The sequence below is a fragment of the Hevea brasiliensis genome, chromosome 5 (assembly GCF_030052815.1).
Source record: "Hevea brasiliensis isolate MT/VB/25A 57/8 chromosome 5, ASM3005281v1, whole genome shotgun sequence".
Taxonomy (NCBI): domain Eukaryota; kingdom Viridiplantae; phylum Streptophyta; class Magnoliopsida; order Malpighiales; family Euphorbiaceae; genus Hevea; species Hevea brasiliensis.
The window spans coordinates 13,334,411-13,351,931 of record NC_079497.1 but is presented as its reverse complement, the minus strand read 5'-3'; positions in this window follow the sequence as shown (position 1 = coordinate 13,351,931).

The following is a 17,521-nucleotide window of genomic DNA, read 5'->3' as shown; positions in this document are numbered from 1 at the left end:
AGATTGCTGTAGAGGATAGCAGGAAAGATAAACCAGAAAAGTGGGAAGCCAGGGATTTTGATGTATGAGTGTAGGAGATTAAATATGGCAATGGAGGAGCTCAGAAGGGAGCTGATTTGATTTTTGCATTTATTTGATGGATTTTTTGTTTTATTATTGATTTTGCATTTATTTGATGAATTTGTTATAGATTTTAATTTCTTGATTGGGTTATTGATTTTGGAAGTCCTTGTTGATTTCTTTATTATCTGGGCTTGTTAAGTTTTGGATTGGATTCCTTGTTGATTTTGATTTTAGATTTTGGAAGAGAATATCACAAATTGAATTTGTTAGTGGGAGAGAAAGAGGGAGATAGAAAAGTGGAGAGAGGGGCAGGGAAGAAAGACAAATATAAGAGAGAGAGAGAGAAATGGATAGACAGAAATAGAAGAGATGAACAGAAAAAGAAATGGGAAAGAAAGAGGATGGAGAGATAAATGGGGAGACAAAAATAGGGAAGAAGAGAAAAGGAGCAGCAAATTAATAATTTTAATTTAATCACAAGAATAATATCATCTTTTCACTTGGCAATATCCAAAAAAATGTGTAATTTTTTTAATATATTAATTATTTAATTAATAAAATTAAATTTGAATGATTAAGTATTTTTTTAAATAAACTGACTTATAAATAATGGTAATTAGATGATAATTTTTCTATAAAAATTTGGTTAGGCCAGCAGCCTAGGCGATGTAGGAGCAAGCCATAGCAGCCACGAGTCAACGATAGTCAAATGACGAGAATGGGAATTATTAAGAGAAGGAAGAATAGGGTTCAATTCAGTCTCCTACACAAAACGTACCGAAGAGAATGAAAATTCTATTATAAAATAGTTTACAATGCTGAGTAGAATACATTTCACTATTTTCAAATCAAATCTGTAAGGGCTTTATCATCTTTGATTTTACCATTAAGGATGTGCTTGGTAAAAGCTTAAAAAATCATAATTAAGTATTGCCTTTATAAGTTTTAACATTTAAATAGGATAATTATTAATTTAGTTTCCTAATATTAACAATTTAACTCCTCAAAAAGATATATCTATTAATAAGGTATATCTATTAATAAGGTAAAAAGTTAATTTGGTCTCTTTAAATATCCAAACATATTAATAAGGGGTTAAAAGTTAAAAAATATAAAAATTATTTTGTTATTCTTGTAGCAAATACTTCCTAAAACAAAATTGCCCCAAATGTCTTACACCATAAGCTAGTCTACTAGCTCTAGAAGCTTGAGTTGGTGTCATGACTGAAGACATTGTTTGCACCAAAAATAATTTAATCAATTCATTAATTATTTTTAGGCCCGTGATTAATTAAATTAATTTTTTATGAAATTAATTTAATTTTATAGTATTATTTAATTATGAGGCCTAAAATAAGTGTTGTTAATTGTTTTGGTGGTTATTAGATATTTATTAGAGGAAGTTATCCAACTGGCAGAAGAAGTTACTCGGTCGTGATGGAGGTTACCAGTTGTAAGGGAGGTTACCAGCATTTGGCGAAATCATGAATAGCAATTGCATAACTACTTGAACCTGTGAACGAGTAGTGGTGTTGGTTTTGGAACCTTCACAGGGTTGGTCAGGTGTTGCTATAAATGTATTCTTCTGTGCAACGTTCAAGGCCCCCGATCAATCAATAACAACAAACTCTAGTAGTCTATCTATCTTTATTTTATCTGTCTTTTAATTTTTCAAGCATTGCATTTATTTTTCAACCCTCGTACTTAAATTTCTAGCAATCAAATACAATTTCCTGTTACTTTAATTATTCAATTTGAAGTGAGATGTTGATGAAGCTGCATTCAGTCCAGTCAGGTTTCTACAACCGTTTGAGCGAAGTCATAAAAGTGTATAGTCAATACAATAAGTATTTGGCATGCCCACATTTCCTAAGCTATTAGCCAGCCAAGTTGTTTCCCAAGCTATTAGCCAGCTAAGTTGTTTCCCAAGCAAACAATTTTTGGCACGCTTGGTGGGACTCGAACCCACAATCGTCTCATTACAAGTCATAAAAGTGCACAGTTGATATACTCAGTATCTGCACACTAGCATTTCCTAAGCTGTTATCCAGCTAAGTTGTTTCCTAAGCAAATCATTTTTGGCACACTCGATGGGACACATTCTCACATAGTATCAAAATAACAATCTACACCATTATTCTTTGCCAAAAATTAGCAAACAATTTTTAGTACGCCTGGTGGAACTTAGGTCTCATTTCACCATTCGATAGCATCCTTTTGCAGGCAACATCATGCCTTTAAAAACCAGAAGTAAAGAAACCACCGAGTTTTAAGACGTAGAGGAAAGTCCTACTGCAATTGGTCCAAACGTGTAGGTTCTGATCATGGTAAAACACTTCAAAAGGCGACCATCACAGGGAGAAGAAATTTAGATTCTAGATGCAACAAAGGTTGTACTTACCTTGCCCACTGACCCAATTTACCAGACCAAAGTTCAGGCCTCAGGTTTAAAACACCTTACCCTCTATTACCAAACCGAAGAAAGATCCTTCTATATCTCTTATTCCCAAGCGCTCAAGTCGTACGACTCTAAGGACTAAAGGTCCTAAGACCTTTGCCCTAAGTCCTGTTGTGATTTTTACTACCTCAAACTCTAATCACACTGATTTCTCTGAGGGCATTTCCACCATAAATATCTCTTCTTCTCAGAACACCATTTCTAGTGATGGTGGAAGGACTACTGCACCTGCCCTTGATCAGAGAGATAACATCGAGGTAATAAAGAACGAGCAGGTTGATTCTTTAAATGATATGTAGTTTACTTCTCTTCCTGAGATTTTATGCCTTCACCCTTTGTGCATTACTATTCTGTCTCACTGTACTAACTTCCCTTTTGCATGCAGATACCATATCCTTAGGTCGTAAAGACTTCTGTTGGCCCTACCACTACCACCATAACACCGGCTAATGAGCCTGATGTTCTCATTGCACCAGCTACTCCTGCATCTCCATTGATTAGTTTTTAGACTGTAGGTGATCCCCTATCTTCCCTGAACCTTTTATTCTTCACCGATGTTAACATTGACTTTACTAGTTCTCCCTTGGTATCTTCCCTGAACCTTTTCAGACCCTTGGTATCTGTTGTTAGTGTGGCCAAGGTGTGACTGAGGCTTCTACTTACCTTAGAGATTGGTGACCTTTTTGAGAATCAACAAGGCATGATATTATCTTCTGCTTTTTACTTTAGCAACTTCTGAGCCATTTGAACAGTTTAGTGACTTCCAAGCCTAGCTGTCTAATTTGTACCCTAAGCATTTAGATAAGATGAAGATGACTGAATCTTTGACCAATGAGATTCAAGAGTTTATGTATCAGAAGACTAGTAAGTGAGCTTGGCTCAAGAGAAAAAAGAGGAGATCATGGCATTAGATCAACGATTGCTTGAGCTAGAGGCTGAGATTGCCCAGGTAAAGGTCAGGAGGGCCTCACTGTTGGAACAGGTTGAGGAGATGTGGGTTGACTACACCCAGAGCATTAAGAAGATAGATGCTGAGGGCAAGCTTCTAAAGGCAACACTTCCTCAGATGGAGCTTTAGATTTAGAGCCATCGTAGCTATTTCAACTTCTTTTCTTTAGTTGCAGCCGCTAGTCATCTATTTGAGCAACTCTCCTGTCATTGATTTAGATTTAATTTGAGATTTATACATTTATGGGATGTAGTACGGTATATTTCATGATAATTGCTTAACAGCTTTTGATGAACATTTAGCCATGGATTGGCTCTTTTATTTACATCAGTGGTTGATAAGCCTACTTTTACATAGTTGTTTTAACTTTACATGTGTGAATATATTGAAAATATAGCCATATGTTGGCTTTATCTGTACTGGTACTTGTAGGAATCTTCAAGGAAGGTATGGATTTAGCTAGGTGGGGTTGTAGGTTCGACTTTAGCTTTCCTCCTCTGGCTATTCTTGCATTTTCCATATAGTGGGAAAGTACTTCTTCAAGTACTTGCCATTAATTACTTTTTTATGTGGCTTTCCTTAAAGGCTAGCCAATTAATACACATTTCTTCTAAGTATTCAATGCACTTAGAAGGGTCCTTCCTAAGTTGGAGACTATTTGCCAAATTTTTTTTATCCTTGGCACTTACTGGTAGTATAGTTTTCCAGACCAAGTTACCTTCTTGAAAGTTCTGTCTTCAGATCTTTTTATTGTAAACCCTTGAGACTTTCTTCTTTTGTATAGCCATATGATTCAAGGCCTACATGTAAACTTCATCTAATTCTTTTAACTCCATAGCAATTGACTCTTTATATTCTCCTGTATTCAAGTCGTTTTGTTTTATCACCTGAAGTGAGGGAATCACTATCTCCATCTGAAGGACAATATCATGCCCATAGGTTAGGGCAAAAGGGCTCAGCTTTGTTGCATCTCTCTTAGAGGTTCTATATGCCCACAGGGTCTCTGACAGTATCTGATTCCACTCCCTTGGGTTCTTGTCAATAATTTTTTATGCCTACAAGGTCTCTGACAGTATTCGATGCCACTCCTTTGGATTTTTGTCAATAATTTTTTCTAGGATACTTATCAAAGTTTTGTTGGATGTTTTTGCCTGTTCATTGGCTTAAGCGTAATAAAGAGTTAAAGTGAGTAGCTTTATACCATAATCTTCTTCAAAGTCTTTCATGTCCTAGCTAGTAAACATAGTTCTCTTGTAACACCCTCACTTTCAGTAGTTCCGTACATTCTATTGTTCTGGTGATTAACGTCTATTCGGACGGCTAAAATGTCTGGAATCACCCTTCAATTAAAGTAAGGAGTCATAATTTAATTCAATAAAGATCAAGTAAGGTTGAAGAAAAATAAAAGAAATGGATTAGAAATCAGTTAAATGTGCATAAGTCTCGACAATGAGTAACTCCCTTAGGAAGTGGCTAAAGATCGGTATTTGGGTCTGTTTGCCACTTCAATTCATTTAGGACCTTGTAAAACTCTTAATTAAGACTTAATTAAGGTATAATTATGAATTAATAAGTCAAAGAAATGAAAAGAAATAAAAGTATTCGCATAAGTGGAAAACTAAGTGGGTATGCACTTGCTTCCTTTCACACTTAGAAAGTTAGCCACTAAGAGTTAGAGAACTAAAGTGAATTAATCAATAAGTTAAGGGACAAATAAAAGGGTGGAGAACTTCCTTGAATAGATTATAAAGTTTTGGAAAAATTTTAAAAATAATAGAAAACACCTTATGGACCAATGGGTAAAGGGATGAAGGACCAATGGTTAAAAGAGGAGATCAAAAATTCTACTTTATCTTCTCCCATCCAGCTGGCAACCCATTTCAACCTTTTCCTCTTCATCTTTTATTCTTCTAACAGCCATATCTCAATTTTGAAGGAGGAAAATCAAACCAAAACCCTAGATCAAACCAATTTTGAAAGGCATAAGCAAGGGAGCAAAAAGAGTTAACAAATAAAGCTTGAAGAACCCTAATTTTAGAATTGAAAGAGAATGGAGAATATGAATGAGCGGAAGCATGAAAAACACAAGTTTAGATCATTGAAATTCAAAATTTTTCATCTAGGGTCACATGCATCATGCAAGATTCATTTTTATCTATTTGATTTCAATGATAAACAACATATTAAAACTCTTTTAATATATTTTTGGATCTACATTTATCATTTAAGATTTTAGAATTAATAGATTAATTCATTAGAACCCTAGATTAAATCAAGAACAAGTGCACTAACATTTTTGATGTACTGCAGTGTATTTGGTACCTTTGGGATGCGCCTTAGGACGCCAGGTGTTGTCCCTCTAGCTTGTCCACACCAAGATCACCAATGGCAGCCCTTGAACAGCTTCTAAAGCTTTCATAATCAATTAGAAAATCAAGTTTTGCCTTTTCAGAGATTACAAATGTAAACAGGACACTAGAAATGATTTCTAGTATTTTTAATTCAAGAGATTGTTGTCTAATCTCTTTGAATTGATGAGAGATGAAAAAGAAGAGAAAGGATGGCAACCAAGGGTGGCGGCACAAAGAGATGAATGACAGCTTGTATTTTTGTTCTTTCATCCTTACACTGATATAGTTAGGTCACTACTTAAAACCCTTGCCACATGTCACCCTCTGATTGGTTATAAGTTTAATTGAACCAATCACATTGTGCTAAGTGTCAAACCTATATTTAATCTTGACTTTGATAATCTTACATGATTAAAAGACATTTTGCAAGCTTATATGTAGTGCCATGTGTCACCATCTCATGGTGCCACATGTCACCCTTTGAAATGACCAAAATACCCCTTTGTCTTAATTTTGAGTTCTCAACCCAAAATAATTATTTTTCTTCTTCTAATCAATTTATATCAAATATAAATTAATTAATTAATCTTTATTAATTAATTTCTCATTAATTAAATTTATATTTAAACATTTTAAATATAAACTTAACTTATACTATACATCTAATAACTTAGATTTGGTTTCAAGCCATGCTAGGGACTTTGCAATCTAATTGCAAACCAAACCTATGTAATTAATCAATTAAACTCTTTAATTAATTATTTAAATCATATTTAATTTGGTGATTACTTGTATATGTGTATGATTTACTAGGCTCATCACTAATTTGTAATGAGACATGATATCAACTCTTAATATCATCAAAACTCTTTCTTACCATAAATGATTTCTCTAAATCATTTTATGCACCTCATAGACCATGGTTAACACCTAACATAGCATGCTATGGCCACCCAATCAGTAATAAAGTTTACCTTAAATGAACCTATAATCATATGTTACCATGCACTAGAATCTCTCTGTTACAAAATCTCAATTCGAGCTGGAGTCATGGTTTATGTCAAACCCCATTTGCTATGAATATTATATTCTCTTTTAATTCCAGTTCTTGATTAAAAAGATTTTCTCATCAGAAATTCTTTTCTGATTAAATCTATCTGTCCTGGCTAGGAACTTGAAACATCAAGAACAATTAAATGAACATAGGATTTTATCCCTATTTACTTAGAGGAACAGATTCCATCTTGATCAACACCTACCTCCATATATAACTAGTAGGAGCCAACACATGCCCATATACCCATACACAGTACAAGTATGAAAGCAGTATCAAACTCAAACCACCTATATACAAGATAACTGTGCTCTCTCAAGTCTAAAGATTATATGCACTGATATGATTTATGACAATGCATTAACAAGAGTAAACTCCATATGCTTGTCATAAATGTTACTGATTCGGCCTACTTATCATGTATAAGTGCCTATCATATTTGTTATATGGCATGAGACTCATCATTCCATCCTATTTACATCTCATATAAATAACTTGGGAACAAACATGATTATAATCTTTCTGGATAAGTCATGTCTTTATTGTGAAGTATCCTCGATTGTGAACCTATTTATGATACTTTGTGCTAGAAATACTGTCACTCATATTCTTAACAACTTAAGAATAGAATTTCTAACAAAATATCGATGGACTTTTTCCATTACACATAAATATATTATGTAAACGGAAAAGTGAAAATGCCTTTTATTAATAAAAACATGTACAAGATACATACTAAATGATATGCTCTAGGGTATACTACTAACAATCTCTCACTAGCACTAGAGCCATTCATTACAATATCTTAAACCCATCTTTTCAAGATGTCAGTCTAGCTGAGTTTGTGACATAGGCTTAGTGAATGGATCAATTGGATTTTCAGCTAATGCTCTTTTCAGCATGGCTACATCGCCTCGCCCAACTATTTCTTTGATAATGTAGTAGCGCCTTTCTATGTGTTTGGATTTCTGGTGAGACCGGGGTTCCTTAGCCTGTATGACTGCTCCATTATTGTCACAGTGAAGTGGAACTGCTGACTCAATGGAAGGAACTACTGTAAGTTCTGTCATGAACTTCTTTATCCAAAGCGACTTCCTTTGCAAAGATCCGATGCAAAGAATATACTCACCTCGATGAGTGGAATCTACGGTCATACTGCTTTGGAACTCTTCCAACTGACTGCACCTCCATTACAAATGAACACATATCCAGAGGTAGACTTTCTATCATCGATATCTGATTGAAAATCAGAATCGGTATAACCATCCAATTGCAAGTCTCCACCTCCATATATTAAGAATAAATCCTTAGTTCTTCTTAAGTACTTAAGGATATTCTTGACAGCTATCCAGTGTTCCAAACCTAGATTGAATTGATACCTGCTAGTCAAACTAATAGCATATGCGATATCCAGCCTAGTACACAATATTGCACACATCAAACTTTCAATAGTCGAAGCATATGGAATCCTGGCCATTTTATCTTTTTCTTCAGGTGTCTTTGGAGACATCTCTTTAGAAAGGTGGATACCATGTCTCACTAGTAACAATCCTCTCTTGGAATCAAGCATGTTAAACCTCTTTAACACCTTTTCCAAGTATAGACTTTGGGATAAACCAATTATTCTTTTTGCTCTATCTCTATAGATGCGAATCCCAAGAATATAGGTTACCTCGCCTAAGTCTTTCATGGAGAATGTATTTGACAACCATACCTTTACAGTTGTCAACATACCTGTGTCATTACCCATCAACAAAATATCATCCACATATAAGATAAGGAAAGTGACAGCACTATCACTAACCTTCTTATATACACATGGCTCATCCTCATTTTTGATAAAACCAAATGACTTAATGGCTTTATCAAAATGGATGTTCCAACTCCTCGAAGCTTGCTTCAACCCATAAATGGATCGCTTTAACTTGCATACTTTGGAACCATCTTGGGATTCTAAACCCCTAGGTTGTTCCATGAAAATGTTTTCTTCAATGTATCCATTTAGAAAAGCTGTTTTGACATCCATCTGCCAAATCTCATAATCATAGTATGCAGCTATTGCTAATAGAATCATAATTGATTTAAGCATGGCAACAGGCGAGAAAGTCTCCTCATAGTTGATTCCTTGCCTTTGGCGAAACCCTTTGACTACTAGCCTTGCCTTATAGGTCTCTACCTTTCCATTTCTTGAAAACCCATTTGTTCCCTATAGGTACAATACCTTCAGGCGGGTCAACAAGATCCCAAACTTGATTCTTATACATGGAATCAATTTTAGATTTCATAGCATCAATCCATTTTGAAGAGTCTATATCTGATATAGCTTCTTCATAAGTAAGTGGATCATCTCTATGATCTACTTCTTCATGAGTAGACAACTCTTGTTCTTTTTCATGAAGGAAACCATATCTCACTGGTGGGTGAGATACCCTGGTTGTTCTACAAGGAACATCTGTAGATATTTCATCAATAGGTGTAGGTTGACTAGATGGATCTATATTCAACAGATCCCATCTGATCTGTTGGTTGGTCAGAATTCTCCAATTTTAACTCTATTTGCTTTCCTTTGCCTCATTCTTGAACAAACTGTTGTTCAAGAAATGTGGCATCTCTACTTATCACAACCTTTTGTGATGTAGGCAAATAAAAATAATATCCAAAACTATCTTTTAGATATCCAACAAATCGATCCTTTTCTGATCTGATTTCCAATTTATCAGTGTTCAGCTTTTTGATATAAGCTGGACAACCCTAAATCTTAACATGCTTAAGACTTGGTTTTCTTCCATGCCATATCTCATAAGGTGTGGAAGAAACTGATCTTGATGAAATCCTATTCAGAATATGCAAAGCTGATTCTAATGCAAATCCCCAAAAAGAGATTGGCATATCAGTATAGCTCATCATACTACTTACCATATCCAATAGGGTATGATTTCTCCTTTCAGATACACCATTCAGCTGTGGTGTTCCTGGAGGAGTCAGCTAGGAAATAATGCCGTGCTCTCTCAAGTATTCATCAAATTCAGTACTCAAGTATTCACCTTCATGATCTAATCGAAGAGCTTTAATACTCTTTCCTGTTTGATTGCAGATTTAAATTCTTTAAACTTTTCAAAGGATTCATGTTTGTATTTCATCAAATACAAATACCCAAACCTTGATTTATCATCAGTAAAGGTAATAAAGTAATGGAAATCACCTTTAGCCATTTCTTTAAATGGACCACATACATCACTATGTATTAGCTCTAAAATATTTTCAGCTCTTAGCCCTTGTCCTACAAAGGGTGATCTAGTCATTTTGCCCTGAAGACAGGATTTACAAGTTGAAGTAGGTTCAAAACTCAATGAGGATATAATCCTTATTTTCTCTAGTTTTGCAATCCTTTCTTCTGCAACATGACATAACCTTAAGTGCCAAATATATTTTGAACTTGAGTTGATTTTCACCATGGCATTGCATTCATTTAGATCACTTGCATTCATTTAGATCACTTGCATTCATTTTGTGTTTGTTATTATTATCCAAATAATAAAGACCATCATTCATATAACCCGAACCAACATATTTATTTCCAAAATAAATATTACAAACATCATCTGTGAACTGAAATTCATAGCCATTTCTAGTCAAACTAGATATAGAAATGATGTTCTTAAAAGCATCAGGTACATATAAAATATTATCTAAACACAAAACATGTCCAGACATGTAAAAAGATTTAGATCTTATGGCTAAAGCTTCAACAGTTGAGCCATCACCAATCCGGAGTCTAACATCTTGAGAACGCAAGCTGCTACTATTTGCTAGTTCTTGCATATTATAAGAAATGTGAGAACTTGCACCAGTATCTAAAACCCAAGCTGTAGATGAACTATGAGTATCATCAGAATCTAAATAACAAGATATGGACGTACCTTCCGAAGGTGTATTCTTCTTGTCCTTCAGAGAAGCAAGATACTCTAGGCAGTTCCTTTTCTAGTGCCCATCCTTCTAGCAGTGGAAACACTTTCCTTTGCCTCCATCAGCTTTAGTCTTCCATCTTTGTTTAGCTATTTTCTTGGAAGGACCAGGAATCTGAGGTTTCTTTTTCTCATTGCCCTTCTTCTTGTTAGACTTTCCAGCAGAAGAAGATGCAATCAAAGCTACCTCTTTTCATTTATTGCCCGGCATATTCTTTTAGGCAATAACCAGCATGTTGAGTAAACCAGCCAAGGTGCATTCCTATTTAGTCATATGGAAATTTGTTACAAAATTCTCAAAAAACTCAGGAAGGGACTGAAGGATCAAATCCGTCTGCAGTTGGAAATCCATGTTAGTCAAGATGTTCCACCTGCTCAATCAGCCGAATCATCTTGTGGACATGATCCCCAACATTTTGTCCCTCAGACATCCTCATGCGGAACAGCTGCCTAGATATCTCATAACTAGCATTCCTGCTGTGCTCACCATACAACTCTTGTAGGTGAAGGAGGATCTCACTTTCACTCTGCATATTCTCATGCTACTTCTGTAACTTATTACTCATGGAAGCAAACATGTAACACTTAGCTCTCATATCATGCTCCTTCCACTTGTTCAAAGTTTCATGTTCCTCTTGAATGGCCTCTGGAGGTAAGGGACCAGGAACATTTGAGTCTAGAACATATCCTATATGTTCAAGGTTCAGGACAAGTTTCAAATTTCTTAGCCAATTAGATAAATTAGGTCTTGTCAACCTATTGCGATCAAGTATGCTTATAAGGATATTGGATGGTGGTGGTTGTTCTGTGCTCATTGTTATCAGAAAATTAACTGTAGAAAATAATCAGATTAATTAGTAAATATATCATATAATTAACCAAAATGATTATGGTCTTTTAATCAAATTGGTCCTCCCACTAACTTAGTGAATCCTACACTTCTAAAGTAGAAAATGGAAATCCTAGTTGGATAGATTTCTAGTGGGTGATTGAATTCTTATAATCCTATTGATCATCCACAGGCACATCCATTATTGGAATTGCAATAAATTATAAGTGAGCAACTCCTTGCCCATCACATCTCATGTGAGGTTCAATCCTTTACCTAGCCCCTAATGCTCAAAATCTGAGGCACATCCATTATTAACTTATCTTGCATTAGTTAAGTTGATCCCATTGAGCCAGTAAACATGCAAATAATTTTAATGTCCTCAGGCACATCCATTATTGGCCACCAAACAATTTACATATTTACAACATCTCATACTTAACAATTATTCTTAAGAAAATCTCTTAAATTAATTGCATCATATGCAACTATTTAAAATTTCTTAAAATAATTACCCTAATGGAGGGCCCATGTTATAATTACTTTAATTATAGCATATCCAACTTAATCATTTGTTTGGAAGATTTTATGATCGTCCTAATTACTATTATGGTCTCACTTTGCACATTATCCATTTAGCATGCATATATCATATGCTTGCATACATTCCCATACATCTCATGCATTCATGGATAAACAATAAATATGGTATGATCATGGATTTTCTAAGGGATTCAATTCTGAGCCACCAAGAATTGAATCAGGGCATTCCTAGGTGCATTTCATTCATTTTACAAGAGTTGCTGAAAGAGTGCATAGTCAACACTTGATCTTGAATTCCTCCAATTGGTCCTACCAATGGTCTTGACCTCCTTGATCTTCTTGCAATCCAATTACATAGTAATCCTTGGCATACCAAGGCAAATTTATAAGAACTAAATAAATAAAATTACAACTCAAAAATATTACAACCTTTATAATACATGCCCAAAATAAATTAAAATAAATTAATTAATTTACAACCCAAAGAAACATAAAAGAAATTAATCCAATCACATTGGTATTTTATAGTCCATGATCATCCATCATGCATATCACTATTTAACAATTAAATAAAACATACATACTTAAATTAAATTAAATATCTCATATTCAACTTAAAAATCCAGATTTGAATATGATTCAAATAAATTTAAAAATTCAGATTTGAATCACATTCAAGCAACTTTAAAAATTCAGATTTGAATCACATTCAAACAACTTTTAAAATTCAGATTTGAATCACATTCAAACAACTTTAAAAATTCAGATTTGAATCACATTCAAATAACTTTTAAAATTTAGATCTGAATTAAAATTTAATTGTGTGATTAAAATACATAATTAAACATTTTAATTAGTCATAGGATGAACCTTAGATCATACAACAATTGTAGATTCAAAAACCAAACCTTGCGCACACCATTGGAGACTATAAAGTGTGCGCACCATTGGTGTTCATCACCATGCTGCCACTTTTCCTTTGCAACCAGCAATGAATCTATCATCTCATGATCAAACCACACAATTAAATCATATAATCAACAATCTAAATGGCAAATATAGTGGCTCTGATACCAATTGAATGAGCGAAAGCATGAAAAACACAAGTTTAGATCATTGAAATTCAAAATTTTTCATCTGGGGTCACTTGCATCATGCAAGATTCATTTTTATCTATTTGATTTCAATGATAAACAGCATATTAAAACTCTTTTAATATATTTTTGGATCTACATTTGCTATTTAAGATTTTAAAATTAATAGAATAATTCATTAGAAGCCTAGATTAGATTAAGAACAAGTGCATTAACATTTTTGATGCACTGCAGTGTATTTGATACCTTTGGGATGCACCTTAAGACGCCAGGTGTTGTCCCTCTAGCTTGTCAACATCAAGATCACCAATGGTAGCCCTTGAACAGCTTCTAAAGCTTTCCCAATCAATTAGAAAATCAAGTTTTGCCTTTTGAGAGATTACAAATGTAAACAGGACACTAGAAACGATTTCTAGTATTTTTAATTCAAGAGATTGTTGTCTAATCTCTTTGAATTGATGAGAGATGAAGAAGAAGAAGAGAAAGGATGGCAGCCAAGGGTGGCGGCACAAAGAGATGAATAGCAGCTTGTGTTTTTGTTCTTTCATCCTTACACTTATATAGCTAGGTCACCACTTAAAACCCTTGCCACATGTCACCCTCTGATTGGTTCTAGGTTTAATTGACCCAATCAAATTGTACCAAGTGTCAAACCTATATTTAATCTTGACTTTGATCTTCTTATATGATTAAAAGGCATTTGGCAAGTTTATGTGTATTGCCATGTGTCACCATTTCATGGTGCCACATGTCACCTTATGAAATGACCAAAATACCCCTATGTCTTAATTTTGAGTTCTCAACCCAAAATAATTATTTCTCTTCTTATAATCAATTTACATCAAATATAAATTAATTAATTAATCTTTATTAATTAATTTTTTATTAATTAAATTTATATTTAAACACTTTAAATATAAATTTAACTTATACTACACATCCAATAACCTAGATTTGGTTTTAAGCCATGCTAAGGACTTTGTAATCTAATTGCAAACGAAACCTCTTTAATTAATCAATTAAACTCTTTAATTAATTAATTAAATCATATTTAATTTGGTGATTACTTATGTATGTGTGTGACTTACTAGGCTCATCACTAATTGGCAATGAGACATGATATCAACTCTTAATATCATCAGAACTCTTTCTTATCATAAATGATTTCTCTAAATCATTTTATGCACCTCATAGACCATGGTTAACACCTAACATAGCATACCATGGCCACCCAATCAGTAATAAGGTTTACCTTAAATGAACATATAATCATATGTTACCATGCACTAGAATCTCTCTGTTACAAAATCCCAATTCGAGCTAGAGTCATGGTTTATATCAAACCCCATTTGCTATGAATATTATATTCTCTTTTAATTCCAGTTCTTGATTAAAAAGATTTTCTCATTAGAAACTCTTTTCTGATTAAATCTATCTGTCTTGGCCAGGAACTTGAAACATCAAGAATAATTAAATGAACATAGGATTTTATTCCTATTTACTTAGAGGAACAGATTCCATCTTGATCAACACCTACCTCCATATATAACTAGTTGGAGCCAACACACGCCTATATATCCGTACACAGTACAAGTATGAAAGTAGTATCAAACTCAAACCACCAATATACAAGATAACTGTGCTATCTCAGGTCTAAAGATTATATGCACTAATATGATTTTTGACAATGCATTAACAAGAGTAAACTCCATGTGCTTGTCATAAATGTCACTGGTTTGGCCTACTTATCATGTATAAGTGCCTATCATGTTTGTTATATGGCATGAGACTCATCATTCTATCTTATTTATATCTCATATAAATAACTTGGAAACAAACATGATTACAATCTTTCTGGATAAGTCATGTCCTTATTGTGAAGTATCCTCGATTGTGAACCTATTTATGATACTTTGTGCTAGAAATACTGTCACTCATATTCTTAACAACTTAAGAATATAATTTCTAATAAAATATCAATGGACCTTTTCTATTACACATAAATATATTATGTAAACGGAAAAGTGAAAATGCCTTTTATTAATAAAAACATGTACAAGATACATACTAAATGATATGCTCTAGGGCATACTACTAACAGAATAGCAGCTGATTTTCCCTTAAGGTTAATGCTATAACCTTTATTTTTTATCAAGTTTGAGCAAGGATACCACTAGGGATAAGGGCAAAAGGTAAAATAGTGAGAAAGATAGTTGGTAGGGGTGATGAAACCCTGGTTCTGCCAGTAGGCCTGCAGAACCAGCCAACTTTAAAATTTCATAACTTGACCTAAAAAAGTTAGATTTCTATGATCTTTATGTCTATGGAAACCTTGATGAATGCTCTAAAACTTTTGTATTTTTGTGCTAAACCTAATTCCCATGCTATGATGATGTTTGAGGCAAAACTTTTTATTGCTCAAATTTGGAAAACAGACCTGATGATTTCCAAAAGCAGGACACTCGAATTTGAAAATTCATAACTTGTGCTCTAGAACTTGAAATAGGGTGATTCTTAAACCATTGGAAAGCTAAATGAATACCCTAAAACTTTGTAGTTATGACCAAAAGCTGATTTTATTGGTTGCATGGTGAAATTCTTGCATTTCTTATTACTGCTCTGACTATGATTGGAGTTTAGAACAGTTTGCACATTTTTGTTTATAACTTGAGTTGTAGCCCTGATTTTGAAATGATTCAAATTGGAGATTGAAATGGACATATGAAAGTCCAATTCTAGAAAAGATTCCATGAAACCCTTATTGCTAGAATTTTTGGTGGAATCTTAACTTTGCTACGCTGTTCACCTGAATTTAACTTGAAATTTAGGACAACAATGATTCATAGGCCTATAATTTGCATTCTATAATTCCAAATGATATGAAATTTATGGAAAATGAAAGTTAAGACATAAGGCTAAAACTTTCATGAAGGAATGCTACCCAAAATCTTTGTGTATGTGACTTTAAAATTTGCTAGAATATGGGGCATAGAATCTGAAACCTGGTAGGAGTGCATTCTGGACTGTTCAGAGTGAAATGGGTATAACTTACCCTAGGAAACTCCAAATGAGGTGCTTCTTATTTTTTTGGAAAGTTAATATCCAAGGGATCACCTTTTATGGAGAACAAACTGGCCAAATCTAATTGCAACCTATTCAAATCTGGACTCCAAAATGTGTTCAAAACCTGCCCTGTAACTGGTGAAGTTAAAATTTTGCTTAAGGACAATCGTTGATTAATTGATCATAACTTTTGATCCTTGAATCTAAATTAAGTGATTCAAAAACCATATTAAAGTTAAAACATAGATTTAAAAATCTCATGAAGAAAGTTGAATTTAAATCCTACAAGTAATAGGCCAAAATGCTTGAGCAAAGTAATGCATAATGTCTTATTTTTGTTGGAATTTGACAATAGATATCATGTGTGTGAATTGTGTATAAATGTATAAAATTTAAATGTATGCAATATGAAAATATGATAATGGTAAAAGTTTATGTGCATATAAGTATTGTTGATTATATCATGCAAAAATAAGAATGATAATTACCTTATTAAGCCCGGGTAAACCTAAACAGTGAATTATAGGTTTGGATAGATTGGCATGCCAATAGGAGACATCATTAGTAGTACTGTATTAATTATGTTATTGGATTGATGAATGAATATATAAAGGCACTAAGTGCCCATTGTTATCAGGTGGATGTTAAAAGTTTAGGGGAAACTCTTGTAGTTTTTCCCTTTGAAATTTATGATTAAAAATTAAGAGTAATCATTAAGGGAGAAAATTGTTCAAATACAAGTTTAGGTGCTCACAGCATAGAATGTGGCATTCCTTTGCTCGGTTTCACTGTAGATTGGGTAGGGGGTGTTACATCCCTAGTTAGTTGTGATAGTTTGAGGAATTCCAAACCTGTATATGATATATTCTTTAATGAAGTCAATTACATCGCTCTATTTTACTTTCTTCACAGGTATCGCTTCTACCCACTTGGTGAAGTAATCTGTTGCAACAATGATAAAGGTGTGCCCCATTAAAGATGTAGGGTGGATCATTCCAATGAGGTTTATTGCCCAATCTCTAAACAGCCAAGGCTTTAAGATGGGGTGTATTTCCTCTACTGGCCTTCTCCTCATTGCACCATACCTTTAGCATTATTGGCATCCCTTAGCATAGGTTATACAGTCTTTTAGGATTTTCGACCATTAATAGC